Here is a 17,259-nt window from a genome sequence, read left to right on the forward strand (position 1 = left end):
ACGGGGGCGAAAGTCGGGCGGGGCGGCGAATTGGGCGGGGGGGGGTGTCCCGACCTCCAGTTTCTGCGATTTTTGGCCCCCGCCCGCCTGAAAACCCACCAGACGGCTGGGAGAAAATCGGGGTCAATGTTTCAGCACGATGACCTTTCGTCAGATTCTGGCAAGGTTCTGATGAATGATCATCCAGCTGAAACGTTAACTCTGTATCTCTCTCCACAGATGCTGCCTGACCTGCTGAGTATTTCCAGCATTTTCTGTGTTTATTGCTATTCTGCATGTTGTCTTGATTTCATGCGTCTCTCTCACTGCCTGCCAGCCTTGTCTTGATTTGAGTGGAGTGGAAAAAAAATAATGCGAAGACCCCAGAGCAGCTTCTACTGTCAGCCAGTCCACAAAGACATTTTTCAGTATCTCACTGACTGTCTTGAAGTGAAGTGAAATTAAATAAAGTGCAATAAAGAGACACACAGCAGCATTACATGTGGACCAGGCCAGAATGAAATCAATAGGGTTTAATACAACAACAGCAGGTAATATGACAGCAGACCACATCTCACACAAACACCAGCTTTTGCACGCACTCTCGCACACAGTCACCCTGGCCAGCCTGCAGAGAGATGATTGCCGTGTTGGAAGATTAAAACCAAAGACACTTTTCATTATGTTATCTTTTCACTTTGCGGCCTACAGAAACAGGCTTTCTATTCTGCAACTTGCCTTTTGATTTCATATCTCTCTCTCACTGACTGTCTGACTCTCTCACTCACAGTTTCCCTCCCACCCACATTGAATTTAAATTTACAGTAACATGACACACAGACTCAGCAATTTGCAGAAGCACAGATATCCACTCACATACAAACACACTCACACAGACTCTGCAATTTGCAGAAACTCATATTCACACTCACACATCCACTTTGAAAGGGGTGCAGCCTGGGAGTGTCTATTTTTGATGAAGTCTCTTCCTGACTGTGCGGCCATGTTTAATGAGGGCAATCCACCAGGAAGTAGTGAAGCCGAGGCCCCAGAAATCCGGGCCACCGAGAGGAAATGAAAGCCCGGGACAGTGAAAAGAAGTAAATACAATCAGGAATAATATATATACTGTGGCGTACCGATCACAGAAAGGACACAATCCACTTTCCGGTCCGCAGACTATAAATCAGGCTTCATGCCTTTAAGAAGGATCACACCTTTAAGAAACTCGATCTGCAACATAGTTAAGCCCAGAGCGGGGGAGGAGCAGTCAAAGCTGTGCACTGATGAAAGGCAGTCATATTTTGTGTAGTCTCTGACTCCATTTTGTGTTCAGCATGCATCCTCAACAATTAAACCTTTTCTGTTGAACCTCTCCAAGTTCAGTATTTTTTGCTAGGAGTATGCAGACTCCTACATTGGTGACCCCGACGCTCAGGATGACTCCTAAGCATAACCATGGCTGACACAAACGCAGTTTCTGTGAAGCTGCCAGAGTTCTGGGAGAACCTGGCCACCACCTGGATCCTTCAAGCCGAATCGCAATTCCGACTCCGCGGCATCACCTCCGACGCAACGATGTACGACTACCTCCTCGCCTCCTTGGGCAGCTCCACAATCACGAAGGTCTGGACAAAACTACAAAACCCTCCGGAGGAAGGCAAGTACGCACATCTCAAGGCCGCACTCATTAAAAAATTCATAGCCTCCCAATTCTTGTGCAACTGTCACCTCATCGACCTGCCGGGTCTCGGTGACTCCACGCCGTCAGACTTGCTCTCAGACATGCTTGCACTGACCGATGAGAAACCGCCCGGCTCCCTCTTCCACATGCTCTTTATCCGCCAACTAGCTCCCAACATCCGCCCGGTGATCGTGGCATCCAGCCACGTGGACCTTGAGGCCCTGGCCGACGAAGCCGATAAGCTCCTGTCCGCCAGCTCCAAACATGCCGTCACCCCCGACCTGGCCTCCGCAGCGTCGGCGCGCGCTCCACCCTCTATTGCGTGGCCATACAGCTCGGCCACGAGGCCCCCCAGGCCCCCACGTCCCCCAAGCCCTCCGACCAAGGGCTACTGCTACTTCCATACCCGGTTCGGTGCACCGGCACGCCGCTGCAGCCATCCCTGCACGTTTCCAACCACCCCCACACCAGACTACACGATGGCCGTGGGGAAAGCAAGTGCGCTGCTGTACATTATTGACAGCATCTCCGGACGCCGTTTCCTATGCGACACGGGCACGCAGCGAGCATCAATCCCGCGTCCGCCCTATAGATCCAGCGAGGTAGCCGCGGCCCTGTGCTGGCTGCTGCCAATGGCACCGACATCCGGACGTACGGCACCCGCAACGTCATCATCGACCTTGCAGGCCGCCGCTACCACTGGGAGTTTATCACCGCCAAGGTGCTCTCCCCGCTCCTTGGTGTGGATTTCCTGTGCACCCACGGCCTGTTGGTCGACGTGCCTCGCTGCCGCCTCGCGGACATGAACACCATGTCACCTATCCCGAGTGCCATGGCCCCACCCAACCCACCAAAATAGCGTGGCAGTGCCGCGCCCGCTCAACGGACGACTGCTCAGCACTCCTGGCTGAGTTCCCAGCCTTCACCAACCCGACCTTCTCCGTTAAGGTTGCTGTGCAAGGGGTAGAACACTTCATCCCCACCACAGGCCCACTGATGTATGCCCACGCCCGCAGGCTGGACCCGGCCAAGCTGGAGATCACGCGGGCGGTGTTCACCACAATGGAACAGCTCGGCATCATCCACCGCTCCAAATGCCCCTGGGCCTCCCCACTCCACATCATCAACAAACCCGACGGGGGATGGCGCCTCTGCGGGGACTACAGGCGCCTAAACGATGCCACCATGGCAGATCAGTACCCCATACCGCACATTCACGACTTCTCAGCTAGACTGGCGAGCAGCTCAGTCTTCTCCAAAGTCGACCTGGTGCGCGGTTACCATCAGTTGCCAGTCCACCCCACGGACGTACCCAAGACAGCCATAATCACGCTTTTTGGGCTATTCGAGTTCCTCCAAATGCCCTTCGGCCTCAAAAACGCGGCCCAGGCCTTCCAGCGGCTCATGGACTCGGTCCTCTGGGACCTGAAGTTCCTCTTTGTCTACCTGGATGATAACCTGGTAGCTAATTCATCCAAGCAGGAACACATCGAGCACCTCTGCACCCTGTTCCAGTGGCTCTGTGAGCATGGGCTCATCATCAGCCCAGCCAAGTGCCAATTCGGCCTCAGCAGTATTGAATCCCTCGGCCACCACATCACACAGGACGGAGCCATTCCCCTGCCCACCAAGGTGCAAGCCGTCCAGCAGTTCCCCCGGCCTACCACCATCAAAGGCCTCCAGGAGTTCTTGGGGAAGATCAACTTTTACAACCGCTTCATTCCCGGAGCGGCCTCCCTCATGCGGCACCTATAAGAAGCCCTCCGGGGTAAGAAAGACAGAATGGCGATCGAGTGGTCGGCGGAAATGTTGAGCACTTTCGACTCGACCAAAAAGGCGCTCGCCGAAGCCGCCATGCTCGCTCACCCACAGCCCAACGCCAGGGTGGCGCTCATCACGGGCGCCTCCGACCACGCGGTCGGCACCGTGTATGAACAGCGGGTCAAGGGGGCCTGGCAACCGCTGGCCTTTATCAGCTGCCAACTGCGCCCCCCCGGAGGCCAAATACAGCGCCTTTGACCGCGAGCTCCTCGCACTGTACCTGGCAGTCCGCCATTTTAGATTTCTTCTGGAGGGCCGCCCCTTCACCGCATTTGTCGACCACAAACCCCTGACATTCGCGATGGCGAACTTTGTGGACCCGTGGTCAGCCAGGCAACAGCGCCAGCTCGCCGCAGTGTCCGAATTCACCACGGATATCCAGCACATCTCTGGTCGAGACAACGTGGTGGCCGACTGCCTATCCCGCCCTGCCGTCCACGGCGTGCACCTGGCAGTGGACTATGCTCAACTGGCAGCAGAGCAACGCACCTACCCCGATCTGCTCTCCATGCCCACAACCATCCCAGGGCTGCGACTGACCGACGTCGCCTGCGGCCCATCCACCATCACAGTCAAATGCGACACCTCCTTGGTGCAACCCCGCCCCATAGACCCGGCTTCCTGGCGAAAACGGGTGTTCGACATCGTCCATGGCCTCTCACACCCCGGCACCCGCGCGTCTGTGGGCCACCATCGCCCAAAACCTCGGGTTGGCTGTTCACCACACCATGGCTTACCACCCCCAAGCCATCGGACTGTGCGAGCAATTCCACAGGTCCATGAAGGTGTCCCTCCGCTCCAGCCTCGAGGACGAGGCTTGGCTCGACCGCCTCCCGTGGGTGCTGCACGGCTTACGCTCCGCGGTAAAGGAAGACCTGCAAGCCTCGGCGGCGGAACTCGTGTACGGCCGGCTGCTGTGCATACCCCGAGAGTTCCTGCCCACCACCATGACCCCCTGGTCGGCTGACCAGCAACGCTGAGCTTTCGCCAACCAAGCACAACAGTTCGCTCCGGTACCCACCACACGGCACGGCGAAACAGCAACCCGCATACCACCTAGACTGCACATGGCCAAATTTGTTTTCGTGCACCATGACACCCACCAATGACCTCTACGGCCCCCATACGATGGACCTTTCAAGGTACTCCAGACGGGGAACAATTTCTTCATCCTCGAAGTGGGCAGCAGAACTGACAAGGTGTCGGTCGACCGGCTCAAGCTGGCGCACCTAGAGCCTGACGAACCCGTTCAAGTGCCCAAGCCCCACCATGGGTCAGACCGCCTAAGAGCCCGATGCGTCCGACTGCCCCGCTCCCGACACCAACCGCCAAGATCCGTTCCGGCCGTGCCATCAAGCCAGCATGCTGGTTCGTACACTCCCTACAAGTGGAATCTGGGGGGAGCTGTGTGGCGTACCGATCACAGAAAGGACACAATCCGCTTTCCGGTCCGTAGACTATAAATCAGGCGTCATGCCTTTAAGAAGGATCACACCTTTAAGAAACTCGATCTGCAACATAGTTAAGCCCAGAGCGGGGGAGGAGCAGTCGAAGCTGTGCACTGATGAAAGGCAGTCGTACTTTGTGTAGCTTCCGACTCCATTTTGTGTTCAGCATGCAGCCTCAGCAATTAAACCTTTTCTGTTGAACCTCTCCGAGTACAGTATTTTTTGCTAGGAGTACGTAGACTCCTACATTGGTGACCCCGACGCTCAGGACGACTCCAAAGCATAACCATGGCTGACACAAACACAGTTCCTGTGAAGCTGCCGGAGTTCTGGGAAAACCTGGCCACCACCTGGTTCCTTCAAGCTGAATCGCAATTCCAACTCCGCGGCATCACCGCCGATGCAATGATATATGACTACCTCCTCGCCTCCCTGGGCAGCTCCACAATCACGAAAGTCTGGACAACACTACAAAACCCTTTGGAGGAAGGCAAGTGTGCACATCTCAAAGCCGCGCTCATTAAAAAATTCACAGCCTCACAATTCTTGCGCAACTGCCACCTCCTCGACCTCCCGGGCCTCGGTGACTCCACGCCATCAGAATTGCTCTCACACATGCTTGCTCTGACCGACGAGAAACCGCCCGGCTCCCTCTTCTGCACGCTCTTTATCCACCAACAACCTCCCAGCATCCGCCCGGCGATCGTGGCGCCCAGCCTCACGGAGCTCGAGGCCCTGGCCGATGAAGCCGATAAGCTCCTGTCCGCCAGCTCCAAACACGCCGTCTACCCCGACCTGGCCTCCGCAGTGTCGGTGCGTGCTCCACCCTCTATCTTGCGGCCACGCAGCTCGGCCACGAGGCCCCCCAGGCCCCCACGTCCCCCAAGCCCTCCGATCAAGGTCTACTGCTACTTCCATACCCGGTTCTGCGCACGGGCATGCCGCTGCAGCCATCCCTGCACATTTCCAACCGCCCACTCACCGGCCTACACGATAGCCATGGGGCAAGCAAGAGCACTGCTGTACATTACGGACAGCGCCTCCGGGTGCCATTTCCTATGCGACACGGGCATGCAGCGCAGCATCATCCCCGCGTCCACCCTCGAGATCCAGATAATAGAGGTGAAATCACGGTCATAACATTTAAAGCTCTGTCCCCATTGTCAGCGTCGTTACAACACGGTTTAGAAACAGAATAAAGCACCTTCAATACTGCCCCATCAAAAACTCACAGGATGCATAGACAGGGGTTAGGCGAAATATAAATCTCAATGTACAGACATTAATCAAGCAGTGTGAACTGAGATACAGCATGTGTCTAAATCAGCGTACAGCTCCTATGAAACTACAGGACGAAGCACACCATCTCATGTAAAGCATGGTATGAATACAGGACAGAAATCCTTAAGTGTGTAAGCATCAAGCACTCCTTGGCTGTTTCCCAAGTTTCATTGCTGTGCCACTGCTTTTTTTGATATATATAAATGACCTGGATATCGTAATACAGAGTAAAATATCTACATTTCCCGATGACACCAAACTTGGGGGTGTGAAAAGCAGTGAGGGTGATACCTATCAAATGCAACAGGACATAAAAAGTCTAGCAGAATGGGCAGACAAGAGGCCGAAGGAATTTAATACAGAGAAGTGTGAGATGATCCACTTAGGCAGACAGAACAGGGATAGGCAATATACACTTAATGGCAATGTTTTAAAGAGTGTATGGGGACAGAGGGACCTGGGAGTTAATGTGAATAGGTCCCTGAAGGTGGCAGGACATACTGAGAGAGTGGTTAGCAAAGCATATGGGATCGTGGGCTTACAAAATAGATGTAATGAGTGTAAAAGTAGTGAAGTTATGTTGAACCATTGTAAAGGACTGGTTAGGTCACAACTGGAGTATTGTATCCAGTTCTGGTCACCACACTTTAGAAGGATGTGAAGACAATTGAGAAAGTGCGGAGTAGATTTACCAGAATGGTTCCGGGGATGGGAGATCTTAGCTACAATAACAGATTTGTTTCAGTAGAGCAAAGGAGGTTGAGGGATGATTTGATAGAGGTGCACAAGATTATGAAAGGGTTTGTATAGGCAAGACGGGGAAAGGCTGTTCCCATTAGTGGATGCTAAACGGGTTGGGGAAAAACATTTTATATACTGGAGCATCCGCGATGCTGAGGTCGTCGGGCATAGCACATTTAATGAATTCGTCACACCGCAGGTAAAGGCTGCACAGGTAGGAAGGGATTGGTGATCAACAGGCAGAGTAGTAGGCACAGGGAGGGAGTGCAGGGGTCCCCTGTGGCCAACCCACTCTCAAACAGATATACCGCTTTGGATATTGTTGAGGGAGATTGCTTACTGGGGGAAGGCAGCAGCAGCCAACTTCTTGGCACCATGGGTGGTTCTGCTGCACAGGACGGGAGGAAAAAGAGTGGGAGAGCTATAGTGATAGGGGATTCTATTGTAAGGGGAATAGATAGGCCTTTCCGCGGCCGCAAACGAGACTCCAGGATGGTATGTTGCCTCCCTGGTTCATGAGTCAAGGATGTCTCGTAGCGGCTGCAGGGCATTATGGAGGGGGAGGGTGAACAGACAGTTGTCTTGGTGCATATAGGTACCAACGATATAGGTGAAAATACGAGATGAAGTCCTAAAAGCTGAATATAGGGAGTTAGTAGGTAAATTAAAAAATATGACCTCAAAGGAAGTAATCTCAGGACTGCTACCAGTGCCCCGAGCTAGTCAGAGTAGAAATAGAAGGATATTTCAGATGAGTACGTGTCTAGAGGAATGGAGCAAGGGGGAGGGATTCAAAATCCTGGGATATTGGAAACGGTTCAGGGGGAGATGGGACCAGTACAAACTGGACGGTTTGCACCTGGGCAGGACCAGAACCGATGTCCTAGGGGTACTGTTTGCTAGTGCTGTTGGGGAGGTTTTAAACTAAAATGGCAGAGGGTTGGGAACCTGTGCAAGAAGGCAGAGGAAAGTGAAGCAAGGATAGAAGCAAAATTCAGGAAGGAGAAAAGCAAAAGTGGCAGTCAGAGAAATCAAAGGTTCAAATCAAACATGGCCACAGTAAATAATAATTCTAAAAGTTCTAAACGTGCTAAAAAAACAAGCCTGAAGGCTTTGTATCTTAATGCGAGGAGCATTCGTACTAAGGTGAATGAATTACCTGCACAAATAGTTGTAAACAGATATGATATAATTGGGAATACACAGACATGGCTCCAGGGTGATCAAGGCTGGGTATACAACAGCCAGGGGTATTCAATATTCAGGAAAGAGTGGCAAAAAGGAAAGGGGGGTGGTGTAGCATTGCTGGTTAAAGAGGAAATTTAAACAATAGTAAGGAAAGATATTAGCTGCGATGATATGGAATCTGTATGGTTAGAGCTGAGAAATACCAAGGGGCAGAAAACGTTAGTGGGAGTTGTATACAGACCCCCAAACAGTAATGCTGAGGTTGGAGATGGCATTAAATGGGAAATTAGAGAAGCGTGCAATAAGGGCACAGCAGTTATCATGGGTGACTTTAATCTACATATAGATTGGGCTAACCAAATTAGTAACAATACTGTGGAGGAGGAATTCTTAGTGTGTTTACGGGATGGTTTCCTCGACCAATATGCCGAGGAACCAACTAGAGATCAGGCCATCTTAGACTCGGTATAGTGTAATGAGAAAGGTTTAATTAGCTGTCTTTTTGTGCGATGCCCCTTGGAGAGGAACGATCATAATTTGATAGAATTTTTCATTAAGATGGCGAGTGAACTTTTTGACTCAAAGACTAGGATTCTGAATTTAAATAAAGGAAACCACGATGGTACGAGGCGGGAGTCGGGTAGTGTGGATTGAGGAATGGTACTTAAATGGTTAACGTTGGATAGACAATGGCAAGCATTTAGAGATCGCATGGATGAACTACAGAATTTGTTCGTCCCTGTTTGGCATAAAAGTAAACCAAAAAAGGTGACTCATCCGTGGATAACAAGGGAAATTAGGGATAGCATAAGATCCAAGGAGAGGACATATAAATTGGCCAGAAAAAGCAAAAAACCTGAGGATTGTGAACAGTTTAGGATTCAGCAAAAGAGGAAGAAGGGATTTATTAAGAGGGGGAAACTAGATTATGAGAGTAAGCTTGCAAGGAATATAAAAACTGACTGTAAACGCTTCTATAGATATGTGAATAGAAAAGGATTGGTGCAGTCAAGCACAGGTCCCTTGCAGTCAGAATCAGGGGAATTTATAATAGGGAACAAAGAAATGGCAGAGAAATAAATAGATACTTTGGCTCTGTCTTCAAAAAGGAGGACACAAATTACTTCCCAGAAATGTTGGGGAACATACGGTCTAATAAGAGGGAGGAACAGAATGAAATCAGTATATGTAGGGAAATGTTGTTAGGGAAATTAATGGGATTGAAGGCCGATAAAACCGCAGGGCCTGATAATCTATATCCTAGTGTACTTAAGGAATTTGCCCTAGAAATAGTAGATGCAGTGCTGGTCATCTTCCAAAATTCTATGGAATCTGGAACAGTTCCCATGGATTGGAGGGTAGCTAATGTAACCCCGCTACTTAAAAGAGGAGGTAGAGGGAAAATGTCAAATTATAGACTGGTAAGCCTGACCTCGGTAGTGGGAAAAATGCTAGAGTCCATTATAAAATATGGAATAGCAGAGCACTTGGAACACAGTGACTAGATTGGACAAAGTCAACATCGACTAACAAAGGGTAAATCATGCTTGACTAATCTACTGGAATTTATTGAGGATGCAACTGGTAGAATAGATAAGGGAGAACCAGTGGATGTGGTGTATTTGGGCTTTTAGAAGGCTTTCAATAAGATCCCGCATAAGAGATTAGCGTGCAAAGTTAAAACACACGTGATTGGGTGTAAGGTACTGACGTGGATAGAGAACTGGTTGGCAGACAGGAAGCAAAGAGTTGGAATAAATGGGTCTTTTTCCGAGTGGCAGGCAGCGACTAGTGGGATAGCATAGGGATCGGTGCTAGGACCCCAGTTATTCACAATGTATATTAATGATCTAGACGAGGGAACAAGATGTAATATCTCCAAGTTTGCAGATGACACAAAGCTGGGTGGGCGTGTGTGCTGTGAGGAGGACGCAGAAAAACTCCCATATGATTTGGACAGGTTGGGTGATTGGGCAGATGCATGGCAGATGCATTATAATGCAAGGTTATCCGCTTTGGTGGCAAAAACAGGAAGGCAGATTATTATCTGACCGGCAGTAGATTGGGAAAAGGGAGAGTGCAACGTTACCTTGCTGCCCTTGTGCACCAGTCGCTGAAGGTAAGCATGCAGGCGCAGGAGGCGGTTAAGAATGCAAATGGTCTTCATAGCGAGAGGATTCAAGTACAGGAGCAATGATGTCTTGCTGCAGTTGTACAGGGCCTTGTTGAGCACACCTTGAGTATTGTGTGCAGTTTTGGTCGCCTTATCTGAGGAAGGATGTTCTTGCCATTGAGGGAGTGCAGCGAAGATTCCTCTGATTGATACCTGGGATGACGCATGAAGAGAGATTTCGTCAACTGGGCTGGTATTCGCTAGAGTTTAGAAGAATGAGAAGGGATCTCATTGAAACTTATAAAATTCTAACAGGACTAGACAGACTAGATGCAGGAAGGATGTATACGATGGCGGGGGAGTCCAGAACCAGGGGTCAGAGTCTATGGATAAGGGGTAAGCCATTTAAGACTGACATGAGGAGGAATTTCTTCACCTAGAGAGTGGTGAACCTTTGGAATTCTCTACCACAGAAGGCAGTTGAGGACAATTAATTACATATATTCAAAAAGGAGTTAGATATATTTCTTAACGCTAAAGGTATCAAGGGATACGGGGAGAGAGCTGGAACAGGAAATGATCATCGAGGGGCTGAATGGCCTTCTCCTGCTCCTATCATCTATGTTTCTAGGTTTAATTTAAGGGTTTGGGCACGAGATATAGGGGGAATTTGAGGAGATCTTTTTCACACAGCGAGTGGTGAGTACCTGGAATCTGCTACCGACGGAAGTGGTTGAAGTGGAGACACTCAATATTTTGAAGGGGAGACTGGATAGGCACTTGAGCGAAACAAACGTGCCTGCTATGGGGATAGAGCGAGGGGAAATGGGACTGACTGGATTACTCTACAGAGAGTCACCACGGACTCGATGGGCGAATGGCCTCCTTCTGTGCCGTTTGACTCTATGACTATATGGGCCAAATTGATTTCTGTCCAAGAATTCAGTGTATGAGCATTTTACGAAGGAACTTCATTTGATATGGAACCTCTTGGGTCCGACACATCAACAGGCCTTTGCAGGGCCATCCGCGCCCCTCTCCACAGGAGCCTGTAAGCTAAAGTATCACAGCGTGAATGGATCAAATAAAAAGAATTCGAAGTCTGCCTCACGCACACAGTGACACTCTTGCTCTAACTTTTTCTATATATTTCAGTCTATTTCTGTCTCTCTGTCTGTTTATCTCTCACTCCTTGTATCTCTCTCACTACCACTCCATTGCTCTGTCGCTCTGCTTCACAAAAGCAACAACAGTTTGCATTGATATACGAATTTAACGCAGTGAAACTTCACAAGGCGCCTCACAGGAGCGATCATAGACACAAGTAGATTCCGAGGCACATATGGAGATGTTAGAACAAGTGACCAAAATCTTGGTCCAAGAGGAAGGTTTTAAGGTGCGGCTTAAATGCGCCGAGAGAGGTGAAGCAGTGGTGAGGTTTAGGGACAGAATGCCAGAGCTTGGGGCCCAGATGGCTGAAGACACGGACGCCAAAGTTGCAGTGAAGGACATCAGGTTTTGGAAGGTGGCAGAATCTGAGGAATGCAGAGTTCTGTGAAGATTTTTGGGCTGGAGGAGCTTACAAAGATAGGGATATACGATCCATGGATGGATTTAACACGATAAATTTAAATTGAGTTGTTGCTGGAACGTGAGCCAATGTAGGCCAACGAGCACAGGGAGTGATGGTGAACCAAACCTGGTGCGAGTTAGGACACGGGCAGCAGAGTTTTGATAGAGCTGTATTTTATAGAGGGTGGAAGATGGGAGGACGGCCAGGTGAGTATTGGAATTGTCGCGTCTGGAGGAGACAAAAACAAAGATGTAACAAAAAATCCATATCTGATCCCTCTCACTCTGTCCGTACAGTCGGAATCAAGCACCACCTGGGCGGAGCAGATACGGGAAACGCTGCCAGGGAAAAGACCTGAAAGAGAGGTGATCGAGAATATCTATCAACGGGAATCTTAAGAATGGGAAGAGGCGCTGTGTGAAGTGCCCGAAATGCGGATGCTGAGGGTCTTGTTAGTTTTACACAGGCGAGTTGGATGACGGTAACAACATATATTTATAGGAGGCAGCAAATAGAAGTCTGGAAATAATGGTGAATATAGCATCCAGAGAAGGGCTAGGTCGATCCAGTGAGCGAGCGCAGCAATGTGGGGCATGTTAAGGTGGTGTAAGTGTCTCATGCTACACAATTTTGTCGAAGGCAGTGTGAGTGAGTGTGAAATGAATCCAGGATCTGTCTGTATTGCTCCACATATCAATGTAGTTGCTGGTGTGTTTGTCGATGGGATCTTATTAACAATGTGTGAGTTTTTCCAATTCACTTTTTTCACAGGCTGAGCAGAAACACTGGGTCTGAGAGGGATGGAAAATGGATCATTTAAAGCTGTGGGCTTTTGCCACTTAAAGGATTTCCATTGGGGACCATTATCCCACAGTTTATTTGCTGTTAATAAGCCAGTCAGTATTGATCATTCTGGAGGCTGGTTCTTCTGAGCGGGCAGGAAGGGACCGAGTGGTTTTTTGATGCCCTTGCAGTGCGCCTGCTCTCTCTGCACCCTGTTCGACAATTATCGGAATGCCGGGTTAAACAATTGGTAACCTGGTAATCAATTAAAAGGCCGAGTTTTGCAATCCCTCCCATTTATACGGCCCAGGCCGGCACCACCTCCCCCAATACGGCGCACCCTTACCGCACACCGCCCAGTCGCGATTCCTGTCATGGCGGGAGTGCCGGCAGTAGGGGAGGAAAATTCAGGCGCAGTTCTGTACCTCACAGGCGATCGCGATCTTGTGGCTTCATTCCAACCTAACCTCACTCGCAGCATCAACCATTTCTTCAATATTTCCAGAGCTATCCCCTCCACTCATCTTAACTGGGAGTCTGCTCCAAGTGTCAGCATCAGTCATTTCTTCAATGTTTCTAGAGCTTACCCCCTCCAATGATCTCATAGAACCATAGAGGCATAGAGTTCAACATAACAGAAAGAGGCACTTCCGCCCATCGTGTCTGCACTGGCCATCAAGCCCTGTCTAGTCGAAACCCATTTTCCAGCACTTGGTCCATAGCCTTGTATGCTATGGTGTTTCACGTGCTCATCTTAATGCTTCTTGAATGATATGAGGCTTACTGCCACTACCACCCTTTCAGGCAGTGAGTTCCAAATTCCAATCACCCTCTGGGTGAAAGAGTTTTTCCTCCAATCCGCTCTAAACCTCTTGACCCTTAACTTGAAAAAATGCCCCCCTCTACTAAGGGGAAAAAGTTCCTTTCTATCTACCCTATATACGACCCTCATAATTGTGTACACCTTACTCAAGTCCCCCCTCAGCCTTCTCTGCTCTAAGGGAAACAAATCCAGCCTGTTCAATCTCTCTTCATAGCTGAAGCGCTCCAGCTCAGGTAACTTCCTGGTAAACCTCGTCTGCACCCTCACCAATGCAACAAAATCCTTCGTATTTTGTGGCGACCAGAACTGCAGACAATATTCCAGCTGTGCCCTAACTAGCGTTGTGTACAGCTCCATCATAAACTCCCTGCTCTTATGCCTCGGCTAATGAAGGCAATTCTCACATATGCCTTTTTAACCACCTTATCTACCCGTCCTGCTGCCTTCAGGGTTCTATGTACATGTACACCAAGGTCCATCTGATCCTCTTTCCTTCCTACGGTCCTACCATTCATTGTGTATTCCCTTGCCTTGATCTACATGGGAGTCCGTTCCAAATGTCGGCAGGAATCATTTCTTCAATGTTTCTCGTGTTTTCCCCTCCAATGATCTACTTGGGAGTCCGTTCCCAGTTTCAGCATCAATCATTTCTTCAATGTTTCCAGAGTTTCAGCTCAATGGATCTAACTGGGAGTCCGCTCCAAGTGTCAGCATCAATCATTTCTGCAATGTGTCCAGAGTTTCCCCCTCCACTGACATACCCGGGATTCCGCTCCCAGTGTTGGTCACTCTTTGTTTCAATGATGGTGGAGCCCAAAAGACAAGTGCAAAAGACAAGGCTGAAGCATTTGCTCCAATCTTCAGCCAGACGTGCCGAGTGCATGATCCATCTCGGCCTCCTTCTGACCTCCCCACCATCACAGATACCAGTCTTCAGCCCATTCGATTCACTCCACGTGATATCATGAAACGGTTGAGCGCACTGGATACAGCAAAGGCTATGGGTCCCGACCACATCCCGGCTGCTGTGCTGAAGACTTGTGCGCCAGATCTAGCCACACCTCTAGGCAAGCTGTTCTAGAACAGCTGCAACACTGGAATCTATCCGACAATTTGGCAAACTACCAAGGTATTTCCTGTCCACAAAAAGCAGGACAAATTCAAACCAGCCAAATACCGCCCCATCAGACTACTCTCAATCATCAGCAAAGTGATGGAAGGTGTCATTGACAGTGCTATCAAGTGTCATTTATTCTCTAATAACCTGCTCTCCGATGTGCAGTGTGGGTTCTGGGAGGACCACTCGGTTCCAGACCTCTGTACAGCATTGTTCCAAACATAGACAAAGCAGCTGAATTCCAGAGGTGAGGTGAGAGTGACTGCCCTTGACATCAAAACAGCATTTGCCCGAGTGTGGCATAAAGGGTGTCTAGTAAAATGGAGATCAATGGGAATCAGGGGTAAACTCTCCACTGTATGGAGTCGATCACAGCACAAAGGAAGTTGGTTGTGGCTGTTGGAGGTCAATCATCTCAGCCCCAGAAAATCGCTGCAAGAGATCCACAGGGTAGTGTCCTAGGCCCAACCATTTTCAGCTGCTTCATCAATGACCATCCCTCCATCATAACGTCAGAAGTGGGGCGTTTGCTGAAGATTTCGCAGTGCTTAGCGCCATTCGCAACTCCTCAGATAATGAAGCATTCCATATCCGCATTCAGCAAGACCGGGACTACATTCAGTTTTGGGATGACACCTAGGCAGTAACATTCACGCCAACAAATGCCGGGCATTGACCATATTCAAAAAGAGAGAGGCTTACCACAGACCATTGACATTCAATGGCTTTACATAGAAACATAGAAATATAGAAGATAGGAGCAGGAGTAGGCCATTCGGCCCCTCGAGACTGCTCTGCCATTCAATGAGATCATGGCTAATCATCCAAACTCAGTACCTTGTCCCTGCCTTCTCCTCATATTCTTTGATCCCTTTAGCCTTAAGAAATATATCAAAGTCCTTCTTGAATATACCGCCGCTGATTCCCTCACCATCAATATCATGGGGGTGTAAGATCTTATTGATCACTCAGAGTTCTTGGACAATTCACTAATATGTAGCAGCCAGTATGTCTGAGCAATTGATCAAGAATTATTAAGCTTGCAGCGTAATATACTTAACATCAGGCGATAGGGTTAATGAATATCTCGCAGCCCTTGATCTCTGGCGCCTCTCAGACACAGATGAGTTGCCTTAAGTCTGTTCCTTTGTTCTCGATGGTTGTTTTAGCCAGTGTCCATATATGGTCTTTAACATAATCACCTTCTTCAATTGGTTCAAATGGTCAAAATACCATCGTCACTCAGACTAAGTGCAGCAACTGGGCAGTTCCTTTTTCCAGTACTTTTCAACAAACCTAACCTGCTGTCTTGTTACCTTGTTTGTAGTTCTTCACCCCATTGGAATTTACCATATCTCTTGATTCCTGCCTCCCTGATACAGGCAGTACAATGCCTTATACCAAGGGCCCAGCCCATGTCAGCGGTGTCTCCCTAGTCTAGACGGTATCGAGACTATCTTACTTCAACCTATCAGATGGATAGCTTAACTCCCATGACCTCGCCCATTTTATGTTCCTTATAATAATTTCTTTTTAGTTATCTTTACAATTAGGTTTCTTAAGCGAACTCTAATTCCTACTTAGCATTAGGACATGCCATTTAAAAATTTAAAGTTCACTCACAGCCTGTGGCTGCTTATTATCAGAGCTTAGTCAAAGCTGCTTCTGAATGACGTTGCAGCTGCATTCTGAACAAGCCTTAGCAATTTATTTACACAGGAGTAATTATGGGTAATATTATTTGATCAATGGCTACACTTGAATTTATACAAATATGATTCTCGCCTACTAAATATCTCCACATATCAGCCTTTCGTACAGGGATCACCATTGACCAAAAAGTTAACTGAAACAGCACATAAATACTGCAGCTGCAAGAGCAGGACAGATGCTGGGTATCCTGCGAATAGTGACTCATCTCTTGACTCCCAAAGCCTCTCCAACATCTACAAGGCATAAGTCAGGAGTTCGATAGCATACCCTCCACTTGCCTGGATAAGTGCAGCACTAACAACATTCAAGAAGCTCGACACCATATAGGACAAAGCAGCCAGCTTGATTTGCACCCCATTCACTCCCTCCACCAGTATAGAAAAAGAAGAAATAAAGCAAAATGTACAACTAACTAATCAGTTTCATCTGAGCAGAAAGTTCTCAGAATAATGAGGACGCTTGTGCATCACATTGGCCTGGATTTTCTGAGGCCTCTGACTGTGGACGCGCCCCACACATTCTAGGTTTCCACAGACGATGTCAAGTTTAAGCTTGAAAGATCATATGAATCCCTGGAAAATGGACATTCACTGGCGGAGAGCGGGATTTTTGTCTAGCGAATGTCCGTGAATCTCTTACACCTGGTAAAAGCGGGCATAAGCCCTTCTTTTAACAGCATAAGGAATAAAATAAATATTTAAAAAAAGTTTTGAACAGAAAATACCTTAACAATTAGATTACGTTATTTTTGGAACCTTTAAAAATATTTACATTTATTTTACAAAAAAATAATTTTTGATTACATTTGTATTTTTTTTTAAGTTTGTATTTTTATTATGTTAAGCATGTAATTTTTTATTTCAGTTTTGTGAAAAATTATTTTTGGATGATTTCAGTTACGTTTATGGAGATTCCATATCTACATAGAATCACCATAAGCATAATGCGAATCCCCCTTTCTGATTGGTTGCACCGGTCCACGTGATCCCAGGGAC

General features: G+C 48.5%; 1 pseudogene; it reads left to right on the top strand.

The window, feature by feature from the left end:
• Positions 1-7,883: 7,883 nt before the first annotated feature.
• Positions 7,884-16,881, top strand: LOC147092617 (uncharacterized; annotated as a pseudogene).
• The last annotated feature ends 378 nt before the right edge of the window (positions 16,882-17,259 follow it).

Source organism: Somniosus microcephalus, unplaced genomic scaffold (genome assembly GCF_052327205.1).
Source record: "Somniosus microcephalus isolate GS21.2 unplaced genomic scaffold, FLI_Smic_1.0 unresolved_chr2, whole genome shotgun sequence".
NCBI lineage: Eukaryota > Metazoa > Chordata > Chondrichthyes > Squaliformes > Somniosidae > Somniosus > Somniosus microcephalus.